The 17,798-nt window shown below is 50.0% G+C and overlaps 1 protein-coding gene across 1 annotated transcript in view; it reads right to left on the reverse strand.

The window, feature by feature from the left end:
* RIMS3 (regulating synaptic membrane exocytosis 3) overlaps positions 1-17,027 on the reverse strand; it is a 54,984-nt gene extending 37,957 nt beyond the window's left edge. The window contains exon 1 of the mRNA XM_032802718.2: positions 16,951-17,027. The gene's annotated coding sequence lies outside the window, so the exon portion shown is untranslated. The remainder of the gene's footprint in view (positions 1-16,950) is intronic.
* Between the last annotated feature and the right edge of the window lie 771 nt (positions 17,028-17,798).

A 17,798-nucleotide genomic window follows, 5' to 3' on the forward strand; every position in this document is an offset into this window, starting at 1 on the left:
AAAGAGAGAGATGGCCAAGGAGGCCCCAAGGATGTGGGGTGACACCATGACTGCCCCACAGACGGTTAAGAGGGGACCTTTTGAGGACTGCCGAGTACACTCAGAGTGCCTGGTCGGGAACTTCGTAGTCAGAGTCGGCAAAGTGCACGGCACCCGACAATAGGGGAAGGTACTCGGTCCATGAGGTGCCAGGACTAACCTGGGGAGCGGGAGCGTCCAGGGCAGGGCTCAGAGAGGGCTGCACCTCAGGCCCCCAGAACGAGAGAGCGGTCCCCTCTGTCCAGCCTGCTGAGTTCAGGCGGAGTTCCGAAGATCCCTCCTTGCGACGCCCGGGACAGGCTGCCTTAGTGCGGAGACCCTGAGGAGAGGTTGCAACGGAGAGGTTCCTGTGGGAGAAGGGGTGTCTGTATACCTTGGAGATCATGGTGGTCTGCCCCCAGTTGAGTAAGTATGTCATGGAGATTCAGAGGTCAGCGGTGTGGTTCCAGAAGGTTCGCGTCTACTAGTTTTAGCTGCTGTACCTGGCCTCATGTATATCCCTCGTCGCGGGGGCAGTTGACAGCGCAGGAATTCTCGGCGCACCAGGCAGATGGCTGTACTAGAACTTTTACTGGCCTGTGGTCTTTACCCATTGCCGAACAGGTCCTTGCAACCTCTGTGATCCCTGCCAGAGGTGGGGATAGTCCCCAGGACAAGAGGAAAGGCAGGGCCTGATGGCTTTATACCATTCATATGAGTTAATCCTTTTCCAAGAAGTGCCATGGGACAGTAGTAGCCTGTTCTCAGCATGATGATCATCCAGGTCTAGGGAGAAAATATACATCCTGTGTCGTGGATTTGCACTCGCTACCTTCGTTCCGAGGATGGCAGGTGGCCATGTCTCAGATCGAAGCAGAACAGTGGCAGATCGCTGTTGACGATTCAGCCAGGTGGGGTTCCAAGGAGTGCTTACGGATCAGGGGTCCAACTTCATGTCGCCCCTGCTCGGTCCTTATGGCAGAAGATGTCGGGTGCACACAAGCTGGGCCTCAGCGTATCACACCCCGACTCCAACGGGCGGTGAAAGGTTCTAACGGGAACGCTGAAAATGATGAGCTAAAACATTCATGAACCAGCACTCGCAGATTGGGACAAAATACTTACCTCACCTGCTGTTTCGCGTACAGGGTGGCTACCCCAGAGTTCCTACCGGTTTTCGGCCTTCGAAATGTTGCTATTGGAAGGCGGTGAGGGGGCCCCTGACCGTGAGAGATGAATGGGAGGGAAGGCCACTCCGAGGGAGAGTTCAGTGGTGGAGCTATGTCCTGACCTCCGGGAAAGGCGACCGATGCTCTCGGCCTGGCCAGGGAGAGTCATTGGCCTCGCCAGATGGAAGCAAAGGGTGGTACGACCGACAGGCCCGGGCCGAGCCTTGCACCGGCGGATCAGGTGATGGTTTCATCCTGTCGAGACGAAAAACACAACAGCCGCCTGGAAGGAGCCCGCAAGGTATCAAGCAACTGAATGAGCTAAACTATGGTGTGAGCTTCAAACGAGCCATCCGGGCGGGTGTACCATGTGAACATGATGAAACATCTGATGGACATGGGGAATTGTGTTGGCCGTGTCGTGGACTTATGGTTAGTTGTCGGGAGTATTAGTACCCTTTGGTGATCTTTCCTTTGGACGAGAAAGCTGGTCCCCCTGGAGGCAATTCCCCCTCTCTGTCACCTGACCAGGACCCACACGCTGACACAGAGGGGCTGCATCTGACCGACAGCTGTTTCCAATCCAGCTGGACGCACAATTGACTGTCACACGGGGGCAGACTGCGGCCACTTGCCCTATAAGATGCCCCTTTTCGGACGTCAACTGGTAACTGCCAGGATCTGAAGGGAGGTCGGGACATGCCTGGCTTATGGGGGTTGACCGCAGTCTTCCAGCCGGCTCCCAGGGGGCTGCGTCCCCAAAGATGATGGTCAAATTCGGTCTGTGTGGGACTATGAAAAGCTCAAATGCTCCGTACTGATCCTACCCATCCCACGTACGGCTCTAGACAAGCTGCGGAGGTCGTACCCCACACCATGGATTCTTCCAAGGGCTACTGGCAAGGGCCAAGCGGATGCAGATTGCCAGGCTGAAATCGGCCTTATCAAACTCTGGCCTACGAGTTTCTGACCCTGCCGTTTAGGCGCTCAAGGAGCGCGGCACCTCGCGCGTGTGGATCGCTACTGAGGGGGATGGGAGTTTGCCGGGCCTATATTGACGACATCTGCGTTTCAGCCAGGACCTGGAAGACCTGTGTCCAGGTTACCAAAGTCCTGAACTCGAATTCGGGAGCTGGCTTAACGTAAAGGCTGAGAAGAGTGCCCAAGGTGGCGGAGGCGGAAGTTAGCTTACCTGGGCACATCGGGGCTGGGCTTGGGCGCTGTGAAGCCAGACCCGCCAAGGTGAGTGATAGGACGGCCTGCTCCCTAAACCATAGAAGCAGGTCCAGGCCTTATTGGGATGGCGCGGATACTATCGAAGTTTGTGCCCCACTGTTGCACCATAGCCGCGCCCAATCGACGAAACGTGCAAAAGGGAAGCGAACCACAGTAATCTGACGACCGGCTCAAGCAGGTCCGGGCGCTGAAGGGAGCTCTGGTCAGCCGGCCCAGTTCGGGTGACCAGATTTTGACAAACCCTTATGGTGTCACCGACGCCTCAAGACACGGGATGGGGCTGGGGTGTGTGTTAATCAGGAGGATGAAAAGGGGGAAGCACCCACCGTGTACCTGAGTAAGAAGCTGCAACCCCGCGAGCAAAACTACGCGGCCATCGAGAAGGAATGCCTGGCCATGGTGGGGCCCTTAAGAAGCTAGAGCCCATATCTCTTTGGGCGACACTTCACCGTGTACAACAGACCACTCTCCCCTGACCCGGCTGCACCAGATGAAAGACCAACGCAAGCTCCTGAGTGGAGCCTGCTCCTGCCAGGACTATGAATGGACGTGTCATGTGAAGAAGTGCCAACCTGATAGCGGACGCGGTTGTCCGAGAGGGGGCCCTGAACTTCCCCAGGTCACTGGGCAGAGGGACCCCGCTGGTTCATTCCAAAGGGGGAGAGTGGTGATGGAGTAGGGGCTGTGTGGTTGGGGAACGGGAAGCGGGGATGTTCTGTGGTGAGGGACAGAGTCAGGTGTAATGTGAGCGCCGGCAGGGGGGAGGGGAGCTGCTGGCGGAGGAGAAGGAGACAAAGGTTTTTTTGTCGGCGGAGGAGGAGAGGCAGGACAGTTTGGTTTGGGCTATGGGAGGAATCAGGGATCCGATGCCTGGGATCCAAGCACCCGACCCGACAAAGGACTCAGTGGAGGGGTCCGGACTGTGCCTGCCAAGGCCTGCAAGCTCTGCTGTAACCTGTGTTCCTGCTGTCCAATAAACCTTCTGTTTTACTGGCTGGATAAAAGTCACTGTGGGTCCCAGGAAGAGGGGTGCAGGGCCAGACTCCGTGACACTGACACATTGATTTGTGAATTGCTCAAAACCTAATAACTTGAAACGTTGGATACAGCCAGCCTTCAAAGAAAAAACGTTATTACACAGTGGTAATGATTAAATGGGTCTTTGCACAGGTGCAGTGAACATCTTTGCTGTTTTAATTAACTTTTGGAGCTGCAATCACAAAGATGGGCATGCATCCACAAGGAGAATGGCATATCTTAGGCCAAATGCAGCTCTTATTTACACTGGAGAAATGATGCCTTCCACAGAGTGACCCTTCCTCACGCTGTTGTAAATAGGATCAGGATCTGGGCCACAATGTTTCTAGAAAATCACTAATTTACCACTGAGCTGAGAACACTTAGGGGCTACAGCATTGATACTGCAGCAAACTAAGAAAGGACAGCAGGATTTGTCCCTAAGCTTGGAGCTTTGCTTTGCACTCTAGTACGGATCTTGTTACCCCCCTCTGAATGGTCTCAGATGTCTGCAGTCTTGCAGCCCAGTTTCCCATTAGAGGAGAAATCAGTGTTTGTAGTGAAACTTGTTTATAAACCCTATATGCACCAGTCCTTGGACAGAGATGGTCACAAACAGCATGCAGGCAACTCCCTCATCTACAAGTCGCAGCCAAGGACCAACTCTGCCCCAAAAAATCAACTCCCGTTATACAGATAAGGCAGAGAGCAAACTCACGCCTTGCTGCTTGCAACTGCCCCCCCCCCCCCAAGAGAAACCCCATCAAAAAACTAACCACATAGCATGTCTGCCAAGACTGAGCAGTGCTCACATCTCAGCAAAAAGAACTTGTAAGACAATGTTACAGTGCCACCTGGGGATTCTCAGCACAATAATTGTAAGTTGTGATAAACAGGAGCGAGTGAGAGCTCAGGAATCCACAAAGTGGTGCTACTTAGGAATGTAATGTTTTGGTTGCAAGCCCAAATCCAAACTTGTCCCATTCACACCCAGGGACCTACCCCTTGAGTTGGAGCAGACAGATCAGGCTGGTTATTATGTGAGTTCATTGGTCAGAAACTATGCCCCTTAATTTCTCTCCTGGGGGTGAAGTTCCTCTCTGGGCAGAGGACGAGGCACTTGGTCCTGGCACCATTTCTGTCCCACTCTGAGCCCTCAGAATGGACTTATGTTGTGCACAGGCCTTGTTCTGGCCCTTCTGCACAGAGGTGAATTTCACCCCAAACTCACTTTCCACTGGTGAAAGGTGCCATACAAACCCTGGAGACTAATGTCTTTGTTCTCTCCAGAACAGGCACAACATAGGCATCTATGTCTCCTTCCCAGCCCCCACATTGCCCCCTATTTTGGAAGATTTGTGTCTATGGAGCAAAGAGGAGTTCATTGTTTCTAAAGCTCACTCCTTCCTGGGCCTCTCTGCTAACCCTGCCCAGTGGGGAGGGCTGGTTTTTGTAGTGCGATCTCATTTCCAATAGGTTCATCCACATTAGGAGGCTGTGGAATTTGGTCACCCCCCCAATAGGATGGGGGACTCTATCTTGGGAAGCAGTGATCTGTCTTTTTTCGGAGTTATAGTGGATAATCAGCTGAACGTGAGTTCCTGGGGTAATGTTGTACCCGAAAGGGCTATATAACCAAGGCATAACAGGATCCAATGGCTGCAAGGTGAAGCCAAATTAAGCCCGCGTTTTTGACATAGGTAGTTAACTACGGGGACAGTTTACCATGAGCTGGGTTGGGCTCCCAATCCTTGGCCATTTTTACATCCAGATCTGACATTTTTCTAAAATCTGCTTTAGTTCAAACGAGTTAATTCAGGTCTGTGCTATACAGGAGTGCAGATAAGATGATCAGTGGCTCTTTCTGGCTTTATACTCCTATGAATCTAGTCTGAAAATGGCTCCTTATCTTACATCTTACTAATCCCCTAAACCATCCAGCTTCCCTCGGAGGTTTACAAAGGTGGGGTCAGTATCTTACAGATAAGGAAACTGAGGCACAGATTGGGGCAGTGATACACCCACAATGATGCAGCAAAGACATTGGCAGACTTGGAAAGAAAACCCAGGTCTCCTGATTCCCAACCCAACATCCTATCCCCAATGCCATGCTGCCTTCAGCCCCCATTCCTAGCCTGGCTTTCCATTCACAAAGCAGTGGAGCTTCAGTAAGGTATGAAATGGCTGCCAGATATCCTAATGGAGATTTCTCTTCCACTCCATGAATATTTAAACTCCTAGGGGATGGAAGCATCCATCTTCCAGGGAAAGGTAAATTATTAACTCCCTGCCAAGTGAAGCCACTTTATAATAATAGAGAAGCAGCATCTGGAAAAATGTTTTGCTTTCAAGAGAAACAGCCGCAAATGGGAAAGGATGAAAGCGACTGGGTATGCCGGCGAGCAGAGAGCTGCAGGTGCCCCCGGACCCAGTCGCTCTCTATCCCAGTTCCATTGATCTACCCGGAGCAGCTGTATTTTTTTTTTCTTTTAAGCTGCAGTTTCATCCACGGTGAGCTGATCTAATGCTGACTGCCAGCAGTTGATTCTCTCAGCAGCTTTCTTTGTTTTCCTTTGAGGAGCTGCTGCTGGCTATTGCAGGAGAGCAGTACAATAACCTGGCTTGGCTGGGGCAGGGGCATACCGCTCGGGAATGATGAGAAGTGAGCGTCATGGACTCCACACATTGATTCACTAGTGCCCTGCACCTTGTGTTGGCACTTATATCCATAGGGGTAAAATGCTACCAAATCAGCGTGCCTGGGTCTTTGCCCCATTTGAGCTGGTGTGCATGAGGAGACCAGGTGCAGGGCAAGGGCGAATCAGCAGTTATGGATTTAAGTTACTTCTGTGCCCGGGGCTGGGAAAGGTGTAAATTTAAAGTAACAATCTTGCTTCAATTTACACCCTCTAATTGCTTTATCTGCTATGTACTGGGGGGCCTATTAGTCCGAGTTACATGGTCTGTGAATAAATGGACCAGATCCTCAGCAGACCTGTATTGTGGTCGGATTAGACACTTACTTTTCAGGACAAACTCAGAAGCAAACAAATCACCCTGCCCCCTACTCCTCCAGATCCAGGTGCCAAATTATCCAAATTTATTCCAAATTATCCAGGCTCAGAGATTGAGTAAACAGTTCTGCTTTGCACCATCTCCCCACCCCATCTCTGCTACATAACTGAGCATTGCCAGTGGGTTTGCCAAAATGATGTCCCCAACCTTCAGTTAGTGTCAACTGGCCTTGTTCCATTGAGGTAAACTGGCCTAGCTGGAGTGAAACCAGCTGAGGATCTGGCCCATGATTTCTCACTGTTAATTACACATCTGGAAGTGCATTGTCTGCAGTGCAGTGCATGCTACCTCAGGGGTAAAATCCCCTATTTAATAGAAGGGAGATACCCAGGGCTTTCTTGGCCATTAGATTCCAAGGTGAGAGCAAGAGTCTGCACTTCAGATCCTCATTTGCAATGAGATATGCAGCATTACAAGCTGATGATCCTTTGGGCTGTACATGTGAAAAGGCAAAATCCCAGCAGAGGGAACTCCCCAGCCCCCTGCATTTGGCATGGGCACAGCTACACCTGCTGGGTCCTGGGCACCTCATTGACCAGGAGCCTGACAAACTGGAGGGAATTCAGAGAACAGCGGCCAACACAGGCACAGATTTCAAAGCTGCATGAAAGCACTTAGACACCCATTCGCCATTACAATTAACGGGAACAGAGCTTCCAAATCCCCTAGTGCCTCAGAAATCTCTGCCTCAGCCATTGACAACTGACTGCACCAGTTTACACCCTCCATAATGCTCCTGTGAGTTTTATAGCTGGGCCGAGGACAGCAGACTAAAGACAGGATTTCTGTGCCCAGCCCTGCCACTGATCTGCTGGGTGGCCTTACGCACATCACTTCCTTTCTGTGCCTCAGGTCCCCTCTCACCCCACAGCTGTCCAGCCTGTATAGTTTGTGCTGTTTGGAGCAGGAAAAGTCTCTTGCGATCTATCTGTGCCCACCCCAGTGGGCTCCCAATCTCATAGGGGGCCTGTAGGTTCTACTGTAATAGAGAGACAGGATGGTCCAGGGGCTAGGGCACAAGCCTAGGACTTGGGGAGACCTTGGTTAAATTCCCAGCTCTCCCACGGACTTGGCCAAGTCACTTAGCTGTTCTGTGCCTCAGTTTCCCCATCTATACTAGTATATTTATGCCTCTGGAGAAGGAAAGCAATGAGTGAGGATAAATCCAATGAAGAGAGTGAGGTGCCCAGATACTGTGGGGTGGGAGCCAGGTAAATATTTTAGGTCAGCGTTTCTCAATCTTTCGGTACCAGGGGGCATCTTGCTGCCTTCCTAAACTGTGTCAGGGCGATCTCAAGGATTGGCGCCAGTCCATGGACCAGTTGTTCAGACATGCTGCTTCAGAGAGATACTTGGGCCCAGATCAACTTAGGCGCCTAAGTCTGAGATTTGGGTGCTGCTAGGATCCACAAAGCTTCCACTAACTGGTGCCTAAACGCATTCAGCGCTTACATTTCCGCTCTCAAAGTTCCCCTAGCTACTGAAGTTTCCGCCTTTGGATGTGTGCACTGCTGCCTCGGGCAGGTGGCTGGATGCCTCTCTCCCACCTCAGCCCCACCACGATCCTCAAAGCCATGGAGGCGGACATTTCCTGGCCTACTTCGCCTGCAGGGCCCGATCCGGGCTGCAAGCTTTGAGCACGTGTCACTCCACACAAAACGCTTCAATCCTCCCCCTCGCAGTCGCCTGGTTCGCTTGTGACATAGGTGCTGCAAGGACGCAGGTCTCCATCCTGGCACATAAAGACACTTCCACGCCTGCCTGGCCCCTCCTCGTGCAGAGCCTGAAGCACGTGGGTGGCAGTGGAGAGGGTGACCCTGCTGGTGCTCTCTGCATCTGCCTGCCAGGCTAATCAGACCTTACCGGGAGCTGGGGGGCCTGGGCTGTCACGCTGCTCTGCCTGAACTCACACATTTATCAATTATAAAGGGACGTAAATAGGTTCACAGACAAGCCGGGCGATTAGTCATAATATCACTAATTAGAGCCCGCTCTAGGAGCAGGGCAGCATTTCAATATTTACCTTCAGGCGGCTACTTTCCACTCCCAGCCTGCTGCCCTTCCAGTAAGTATGGGAAGGAGATTAAAGGGTTTACTTGGGAAGTGTGCCGGCCGCGTGCCTGAAACACAAGCAGAAGAGGAACACGGTCACGTAAACTGCCTCTCTCCCCCAGCCACTGACTCAGTGTCACAGGATCTCCAAGCTCTGTGCTGAAGAGATTTCCCATGCAGTGGGTGTGCTGGGGGGAGCTTCCCTGTTAACACTTTTTCTGCCAGTCTCTCGCCACACCTGCCTGCTGCCACCTTCCTAGGAGCCTCGGTCATGGCCCAGGACCCTACTGTGTCAGGCGCTGTTCAGAGTCCGACACAGAACAAAGCCCGTTCCTGCCCCATGGCGCTTACAGCAAGTAATAAAAGGCTCTTCCCAAAGGGCCTTTACGTGATGGCTTGAAGATTCAAGCAGGGGGGCAGGGGAAGGAAAGTAGATGGATTTCTCATCCAGAGGCCAGACACCTGGCCCATAGGGCTAACAGTGTTTTCTCTGGCCTCATCCATGTCAGCTGAATCTGTTGTGTTGACCTCCAGGATCTATTGTGGGAGTTCAGCCCTCCAAGCCCAAATTGAGTTGTCCCCTGCACAGGCCCAGTTCTATCATCCATTAGCCCCATGCGACAACACTGAAGTCAGTAGGGCTGGCAGAAGATGTGTTTTCATGGAAGAGGCATGTGGTTAAGGCATAGGGGAGAGCTGGGTGCTGCTCCCAGCTTTGCCACTGACTCTTTGCATGACCTTGGGCAAGTCACTTAATCCAGCCTCCAAATTTAGAGTCCCAGGCCCTGATTTTTCACACGAGTTGAGCCCCTATTGACTTCAGCTGCCTAGTTTCTTAGCACCTCCTCGTCACCATGGCATCCAAGTATCTGCGCATCCTCTGTCCTTACTTCAAACTAAGGACCTCCCTTGTGTCAGCTGGATGCTAGGGCTAATGATAGTATTTAGAAATGTGAATTCCAAGCCAACAAATATGTTACAGTAAAAAAAATAAACCTCGTTAAAATGACACAGAATTAGCCATTCTATCTTATACCTAAAAGAGAGACACCCCCGAAGGAGAGATGCAGTATAGCAGACGCAGGCTTGGTCAATACATGGGTGAGAGATTTCTCATTGTCTCTGCCCTGCCCAGCTGCTGCAGGAAGCAGTGCTGGTGTTTCATTCGGTAGCTCTAAGCAAGTACTGACTCTATGCCTGCTCATGGTCCACGGGGATTGCTCTGCTGCTTGGAATGCTGGATCAGCAGAGATGGGAGACTTGGGTACTGCCCAGCTGTGGTTATTAATGTCAAAGAACATTCATTTTATTTTATTTTTTGAAAGGCACTATAGGGAGTTTAGACTGGGCACCAAATTCTGCTCTTGCTTGCAACTCCAGAGTAAATACCGCTAGGATAAATCGGAGGTAACTGAGACTGGACCCTAGCCCTGGGCGTCTGGCTGTTATGCCATCAGGAGACAACTTGCACAGCAAATGGCAAGTGCATTATTTCATTGGAACTATAGCCTGTTTGTTGGGGCAGGGGCCTGCTCTTCTTGTACCTGTCTGAACAGCAGGGCCCTCTGTGTAAACATGGAGTGAGAAGCACTGCCTGCCCCTAAACATGCAACCTAAAGACAAAAGGTAGGAAGGGAAACAGAAGCACAGAGAGGGCCAGTGATTTGTCCATGGACATACAGTACATCCGTGGCAGAGCCAGGATGTGCTTTTGTCTCCAATTAAGTGATTGCAGCAGAGAATCCTGTGACACCTTATAGACTAACAGACATTTTGGATCATGAGCTTTCGTGGGTGAATACCCACTCTGACGAAGTGGGTATTCACCCACGAAAGCTCATGATCCAAAATGTCTGTTAGTCTGAATCTGTAAAAGCTGCAGAGAATCCTGTGGCACCTTATAGACTAACACGGCTACCCCTCTGATAATTAAGTGATTATTCTTTATTGGCCCTCTGATAAGCAAATTCCATTTGAGAATCTCAACAATGCTTCAAAACCATTAGTCAGCTCATCCTCACCCCACCCTGTGAGATAAGGATCATCTTCATTTTCCTGTTTGGGGAAACTGAGGCACATGGCAGGTAAGGTCTAGAGCTGTGGGTTCTGACTCAGCATGCGCCCTTGGTGGGATATGGCCTCCCTGTTACACTTGTGGTGAGACGCTTTCTAAACACAGGATTTGTATAGAGTTTAAACAAATGCAAATGCCACTAAAAAGGTGTATGCTCAGCTCCAAGACTCTGCCAACCCCAGGGAAATTTGGATAATTATAACCTTCCTGACTCCCCTTTTTTAAAGGAGTCCTGAGCTGCCAACTAGCAGATTTGGCAGTGAATCTGACTATTAACCTACCATTAGACACACACACACAAAAACAGGTTAACAAATTGCTTTTCCTCCCCTTCTCTACAGATGAGCATAGCAGGGGTGCTGTTTGCTCAGCAGACCATAATTGCCAAAGCAATATTTAGCACGGGGGTAAAATTGAAGGGGAACATAGTGCTCCAAATGAGGTCTTTCAAATAAAAATGTCAGTTTTACAAGTGCCCTGTAATATAACTTTTACATCTTCTTACCTTACAGATGAAAGGCAGGCCAGAGCCAGAGCCCACTGAAATTGGTGGATGTCTTTCCGGGGACTTCAACGGGCTCTGGATGAGGTCTGTAGCTAGTAAGTAGAGGATATGGGCTCTCAACCTGCCTTGATTTATGACTAGCTGGGAGAGTGGTCCTGAAACTCTATAACAAAGGATCGTGGGATGAGGAAAAGCTGAGAACTACTGCACTGGGGAATCACGTAGGGTGCAGCTTCTGGGAGCTACCATGGATCATCACAAACGAGAGGTCCCCTTTTATCAGAGGTACCTCAGCTGGCACAAAATGAGCAAGTGTGTTCAGGCTCATCTCCTGGCCTTCCCGCCCCTCCATCCTACCCAAAACTTTATACAAAGGTCTGCTTCTGAGCCTGCCCTTGCCCCAGCGGAATCCCTGCACTGGATCCCCATCTCCTCCCATGGATGGAGTTACTCCACTTCCTTTTCCAGACCCTGAGTAAGCTCCGTCCCATGTGCACCACTGCTGCTGGTTCTGCCTATTGCATTTCCCAATCCTCTCCATCTCCTTCTCCCAGGCTCAGCTTCGTTCCCAACCTTTTATTTAGGGCCATCTCCCAGGTCACTAGCCCCTCTGCACCTCAAAGCCCTGAGCCTCAACAATGAGATACCTGGCCATGACATTTATTGCTCCTGCGCCAGATTCTCCCTCCCCTTTATGCCAAGGTGCTCCTATTACTTTATTAGTTCCTAGACAAGCTGCAAGATGAACTCCAGGTAAAGCTATGGACACGTCCATGACTTGGGCATCCTCCTTGACTCAACCCTGTCTCTGGACCCCATCTCCTCATATCCAAGTTGTCTCAATCTAGGACAGTCTCTGCATTTGGTGAGTAGTTTAAGGCAAAGTTTAAACCGTACATTTTGCCATTTTGAAATGAATTTTCATTTTAAAGCAGCATTTCATTTAGAAAGTTAGCTAGCTAAAAAGAGGGATGAATCAGCTGAAAATGACTCCAAATGAGAAATTCATTGTGTGTCTAACAACATGGTTCAGTTGACCCAAAATGATTTTTATAGTTTTCAATTTTGAGAGAAAAAAGAAAAACCGAAAAGTTCAAACCAAAGCATTCCCCCCCCCCAGATTTTCATAGTTTGACCCTTGAATCAATTATTCATTCAGCTCTAGCAACAACTGTACACGCAAATGTTACTAAAGATATTTCCCATCCTGATTCTGAGCAGAAGGTTTGCAAAGTGCTTTGAGAGCCTCAGAAGACAGTTGCTCTACCATTGCAAGGGGTTACTATCAATAAGCCTTCAGATGTGACAAAAGAGAGAACGACACTGAAGCGACCATGCTCAAGACCCTTGAAAAAAAAACAAGCTGCTGCTCATAAACGTCTCACTTGCAATTTCTCAGTCAAAAATCCCTTCAAACTTCCAGGCAATACTCAATATGGAAACAGAGAAGGCAGCACAGACATTGGCCAGAGCAAAGGGCTGGGCTATATCCCCAACTCTCCCACTGACTCACCGTGTAATCTGGAGCAAGTCACTTTACCTCTCTGTGCCTCTGTCTTCCCCCCACCCTGCCAGTAAAATAGCGGTGCTCCTTTGCAAAGCTCTTTCAGATACGATGGGTAAAAGGTACTTTATGGGCAAACTAGAGAGCCAAAGTCCTCCCTACTATACAGGTGTAACTCTAGGGTAAATCTACTGGTGCAGGCAACAGCAGAATCCAACCCATGGCGCTACTTATTTGAGAAGTGACTTGACTGGGAGATTGCCCAGACCGCAGCCCTCCAGACCGGCTTTGTCTCTTCTCTGTGCGGTAATTCAGCAGATGGGGCAGCCCTTTACCTGTCTGGCGCCAGCACAGACTTCATCAGCTCTGCTTTCTCCTTTGCAGAGCAGCAGGTAAAGCTTGGCCTGGGTTTCTGTGCCCGACCTGCAGAGACTCTGGCTGCCAGGCAGCCTGGAATGGCCACAACCTTGATAGTCTTTTGAGGGTTTCCCCCTTACAGCTTCCCATCCCTTTGAAAGCTACATGGCAAGGATCTACTCTGACACCTGGTCACCCTCGCTGCCTTGTGCCTGTGTCCCAACACCTCCCTAGCTGGGGTTGTGCGGGGAGGGGGCACCAGCTGCTGGCAGGGAAGGAAATCTACAATTCAGGAACCTTCAAGGCTGTCAGGTGCTGCTGCTGAGTCACTACTTTCCTCTCTGGGGGGCAGTGACTGCTTTGCAGATGGCCTCTTTTCCTGGCAATGCTGAAGGAGCACAATGGATCGTGGCTGAAATTGGGTGGTATATCACCCATGTTAAACAGGATATTGGGATGGCTAGGTCCTGATGGGATCCCCTTGCCCTGCTCTGTGGGTTTACAAACCCTTCACTTTACTGGAGCATAGAAATCAGAGATGGACAAGACTGGTGGCCAAGGTGGCCCATTCCCCAGGGGGTTTTGCCCACCGGCTTAGGGATTTAAATGCCTTGAGTAGAGCTGGTTCAATTCTTTGTGAAGGCTCCAACCCAGCACCGCACTGAACTGTGGGCTTCGTTTTCGACATGGGGAGCAGCTCCAATGCAGTCACTGGGGTGAATCCAGTGCTTAGAGTTAAGCACGTGCTTAAGTGTTTTGCTGGGTCAGGCACGATGAATATTTGTTTTTCATTTTGCCTCCTCCTCACTTTTTCCTTAGTGAATTGATGCTGATCTTCTTCAGACCATTCATTAGTCACTAATGTAATTTTTATCAAGAATTTTCACCCCAGAGACTGTTCAAGAACTATTCTCTTCAGCCATCTGTTAATGGATAGGCCAGACATGTGGGTGTCTACTGCGGTCACACGGCACTACTATTGTTATTGATGGTTTGTATTATTGTAGCCTCTACGAGCTCTAGTCATGGACCCCATTGTGCTAGGCCCTGTACAAACACCGAATGGCATTGTTTCGCCGTCCATACCTGGATGGCAGACATTTTTCCATAGGAGAACAACTCACTTCTTGATGGGACATTTTAGATTAGCATGAACTATCGATCGCTCACCTATGTAACATGTTGGGGATGGGCAGATATTTTCACTCGTAAGCCTCGGATGTCCAAACACTCACCAATCTCTAACGCTGCTCCACCAATCACTGAGACTGAGCCGGGCTGTAATTTACCAGTGACAGGGCTTCTACCATTGCTCTGGAAGAATCGCCCTAAGCTCTCTGGGGGTAGTGGTGTGTTTGTACGGCCCCAGCACCAAGGGGTCTGGGGCTACAGCAGAGGTGGGCAAACTACGGCCCCCGGGCCATCCTGCCCAGCCTCTGAGCTCCCGGCCTGGGAGACTAGCCCCTGGCCCGCCCTTCCCTTGCAGCCACACCACCATGTGGGCAGCGCTCTGGGAGGTAGGGTTGCATGCTCCTGCCAGGCAGAGTGTCTGGCTCCGGTCAGGCAGCATGGCTGAGGTTTGCAGGGGCGGTCAGGGGATCGGGAATCAGGGCGTGGATAGGGGTGAGGAGGGCAGTCAGATGCCTGGGAAGAAGGGGGTTGGATAAGGGGTGGGGTCCCAGGGAGGCAGTTAGGGGTGGGAGGTCCTGGGAAGGGGCAGTTAGGGGACAAGGCAGGGAGGCTGGATGGGTCAGAGGTTCTAAGGGGGGCAGTCGGGGGCAGGAAGTGGGAGGGGGCAGATAGAGGGCAGGGGCCAGGCTGTTTGGGGAGGCACAGCCTTCCCTACCTAGCCCTCCATACAGTTTTGCAACCCCAATATAGCCCTTGGGCCAAAAAGTTTGCCCACGCCTGGGCTACAGCAATCCAAATAGTTCTCAGTAATGATGTTCCTAGAACAGTGAGACACTTCAGTTGTGTGGTTAAAGCACCAGGAGGCCAGTGCTCTGATCTCAGTGTCAGCACTAGCTCCCTCTATTGCCTTTGGCATGTTGCTTCCCCTTTCTGTGCCTTGATTTCCCCATCTGTAAAACTGAAACCAATAATGCACAACAGAAGCGATGTCTAGCTCCAGTAGCATGGAAGTGTTCCCATGTAGTGGGTTGGAAGAGCTTGAAGTTTTCTGAAAATATGAGACTGTTTCTGTTTAGTGGCAAGCGAGAACAAACTCCTGAATTATAAGATCAAGTGTATATAAATCTCATGATCGCAAATTCCTATAAAATATGGATCACTTTGCCTACCACTGAAATGCAACTGCTTCTGGTGTGGAGCACAACAACTGTTTAACAGCACCCAGGAGCAACATGACAAAAACCAGGCCCCGATCCTGCCAAGACTTCAATGGGAAGTACTCCCGTACTTCAGGTTAAGCACACGTGTGAGCCTTTGCTGGATTGGGACCACAGTTAGGACTGGAAGTAAACCGTACGGTATTGAACTGATACTGCAGCAGAGATTTGGGAAGGCAGAATGCAATCCCCCAATTGGAATTTAACAAGGGCAACACTCTCGCTTTTGCACACGCACATGTACACACACACAATGTGTCATTTTTAATGTAATTTGAGAGAGGCACCCTAAGTCCAGAAGATAAATGAGGTGGTTCTAAGGGTCCTCTTTACCTCCATTTCATCATCCCCAAGAGAACTGCAGCCAAAAAGCTACGTATCCTTCGTAGTTACAGTATAAAGCCAGAAAACCAGAGGATCCTACTGCTGTTTTCTCTATACTGCTTTTCCTCCACCACTGAGAACTGCTAAGCTCCAGCGGTAAAAAATTAGATCATTATAGCACAGCGCTAATAGGATCACTTTCAATATAGCACACACAGAATAATCCGTGCCAAAGGACAAGGCAAGCATGCTCTTGTATTGCTGAGCTGAGAGGAAGGGTATTCGTCACCCTGTCCTTAATTTTACCTCTATCCATTCTCCCCCTCTGCTTATGGCTCGTCAGAGAACGGGGAGTCCGGGGTGGGAACTGGAAGGACGTGCTGTCTGCTGTACCAAGACAAGCTTGGTTACAGAACATATTCTGAGTAGCTGGGGAGCATACACAGAAGCCATAGGCTCTGACTGGTACCAACCTGTCAAATGTAACATAGTACCACAATAGCAACCTTGGTCCAAAATCTGCAGCACTTGTGGGGTTTGCGCCTCCTCCCCCCACCACACACACTCACTTTAACCAAGTAGGAGGTTGCAAGGCAATTTCCACTTCCTTTTCTCCCTCCTATTTGTATTTTATTGCAAAATACTAAACATTCTTAGAGTAAATTACTGCAATGCTCAATCAGTGATTAGATTACATTAAAGCTTCCTTCCTTCTCTGCCATGAATCGCTGCCCTAAGACAGTGGAGGGTGGGAGAAGAAAAGAGAGGAGATGGATACCAGGCTTGTAGAACCTAATCCAGTTGCTTATCAGTGACCTTCACCATTCTTACAGTTAAAAAGACCAATGAAGCATTTTGAGAAGTTCTCCAATAAACGAGCTCCATTTCTCTGCACAGACTGGAATCCGGCTAGGGCTTTTGTTGGCAAAAATCGCTTCAGGACATATGGAATAGCAGGAAATCAAATAAGGGCAATCAAAATGAGAGAAACATGTCACATTAGTAGCATTTCTCCTGCTGATCTGTTGCTTTAATAGAAACACACACAGACCCACAGAGAGCGAAAGAAATATCCCTGTATGTGCTTCAGCAGATGCACAACATGCAAAGGCACAATTGTCTGGAAAAATTAATTCCCTGTTGCATTTGATTAAATATTCACCTCTGCAAATGTTCCTGACAAGAGAAACGGAGCTCTTACTCCCCACTCTCCTTCCTCCCGTGCACACACCTTTAAGGAAAAGGGGTAATAAGAAAATGATGCATCTTACCAAATAGAGGAGTCCGACAACAGTGTCCAGGTATAAACAGGAATAAAAGACACTCCTGCTGCTTCTCCAAAACACACACACACACACCCCACTTCTTCTCACCCCCCCAAAAAAATAAAATCTGCCCCAAATGATTCAAATCCAAAATCCCATCCCTGGTGTGAGGAGACAACAATCTAGTTAATCTTTAAAGGTTTCTGGAGAGAGACAGGAGCGGAGCTGTAGACTCTTTGCTTAAGCATCTCCATGGTTACCTCCCTGACCCAATTCTCCTCACAGCCAAAAAGCAGGGGCAGGGAAGAAATTCAGAAGTGAGATGCAAGGCATGTGAGGAGCAGTCGTCACAGTCCTTTTGCAAGCAATATTTATTTGGTGGAGGGGAAGAGGATGGTTCTGTAACATGTCATCTCTTCCCTCCCTCTCCCCCTTATTCCTCATATGCCATGGTTTGGGCTCCCATTTCTCTCCCTCACTCCCGTCAGGATTCAAAGACTTTGTCTGGGGTCTGTAATAGCACAACAGTGTAACTAGGGATGGGGCTCAAAGCCAAATACTCCCAATCTTTGGCAAACCTGGATTCTGATCCCCCCATCCAGCCCTTAGCCTTTTATAATGGAGACACGTGAAAGAGTCAGAGCCAGTTCCCATAAACTTGGGAAAAGTCTGGAGTCTGAGCTGAATACTGCTGCTCAGGACCTCCGTCTCTGATGGGGTGCGTTGGAGCTGAAATGCCTGATTCAGGATAAGAGGAAAGCGAAGCTGCACCAAAGGTGGCGGATGGTGATCCTAGGAGAAGCACAATCAGAGAAACGTGGAGCTGGAAGGGACCTCGAGAGGTCACAGCGTCC

This window comes from Chelonoidis abingdonii, chromosome 25 (assembly GCF_003597395.2).
Source record: "Chelonoidis abingdonii isolate Lonesome George chromosome 25, CheloAbing_2.0, whole genome shotgun sequence".
NCBI lineage: Eukaryota > Metazoa > Chordata > Testudines > Testudinidae > Chelonoidis > Chelonoidis abingdonii.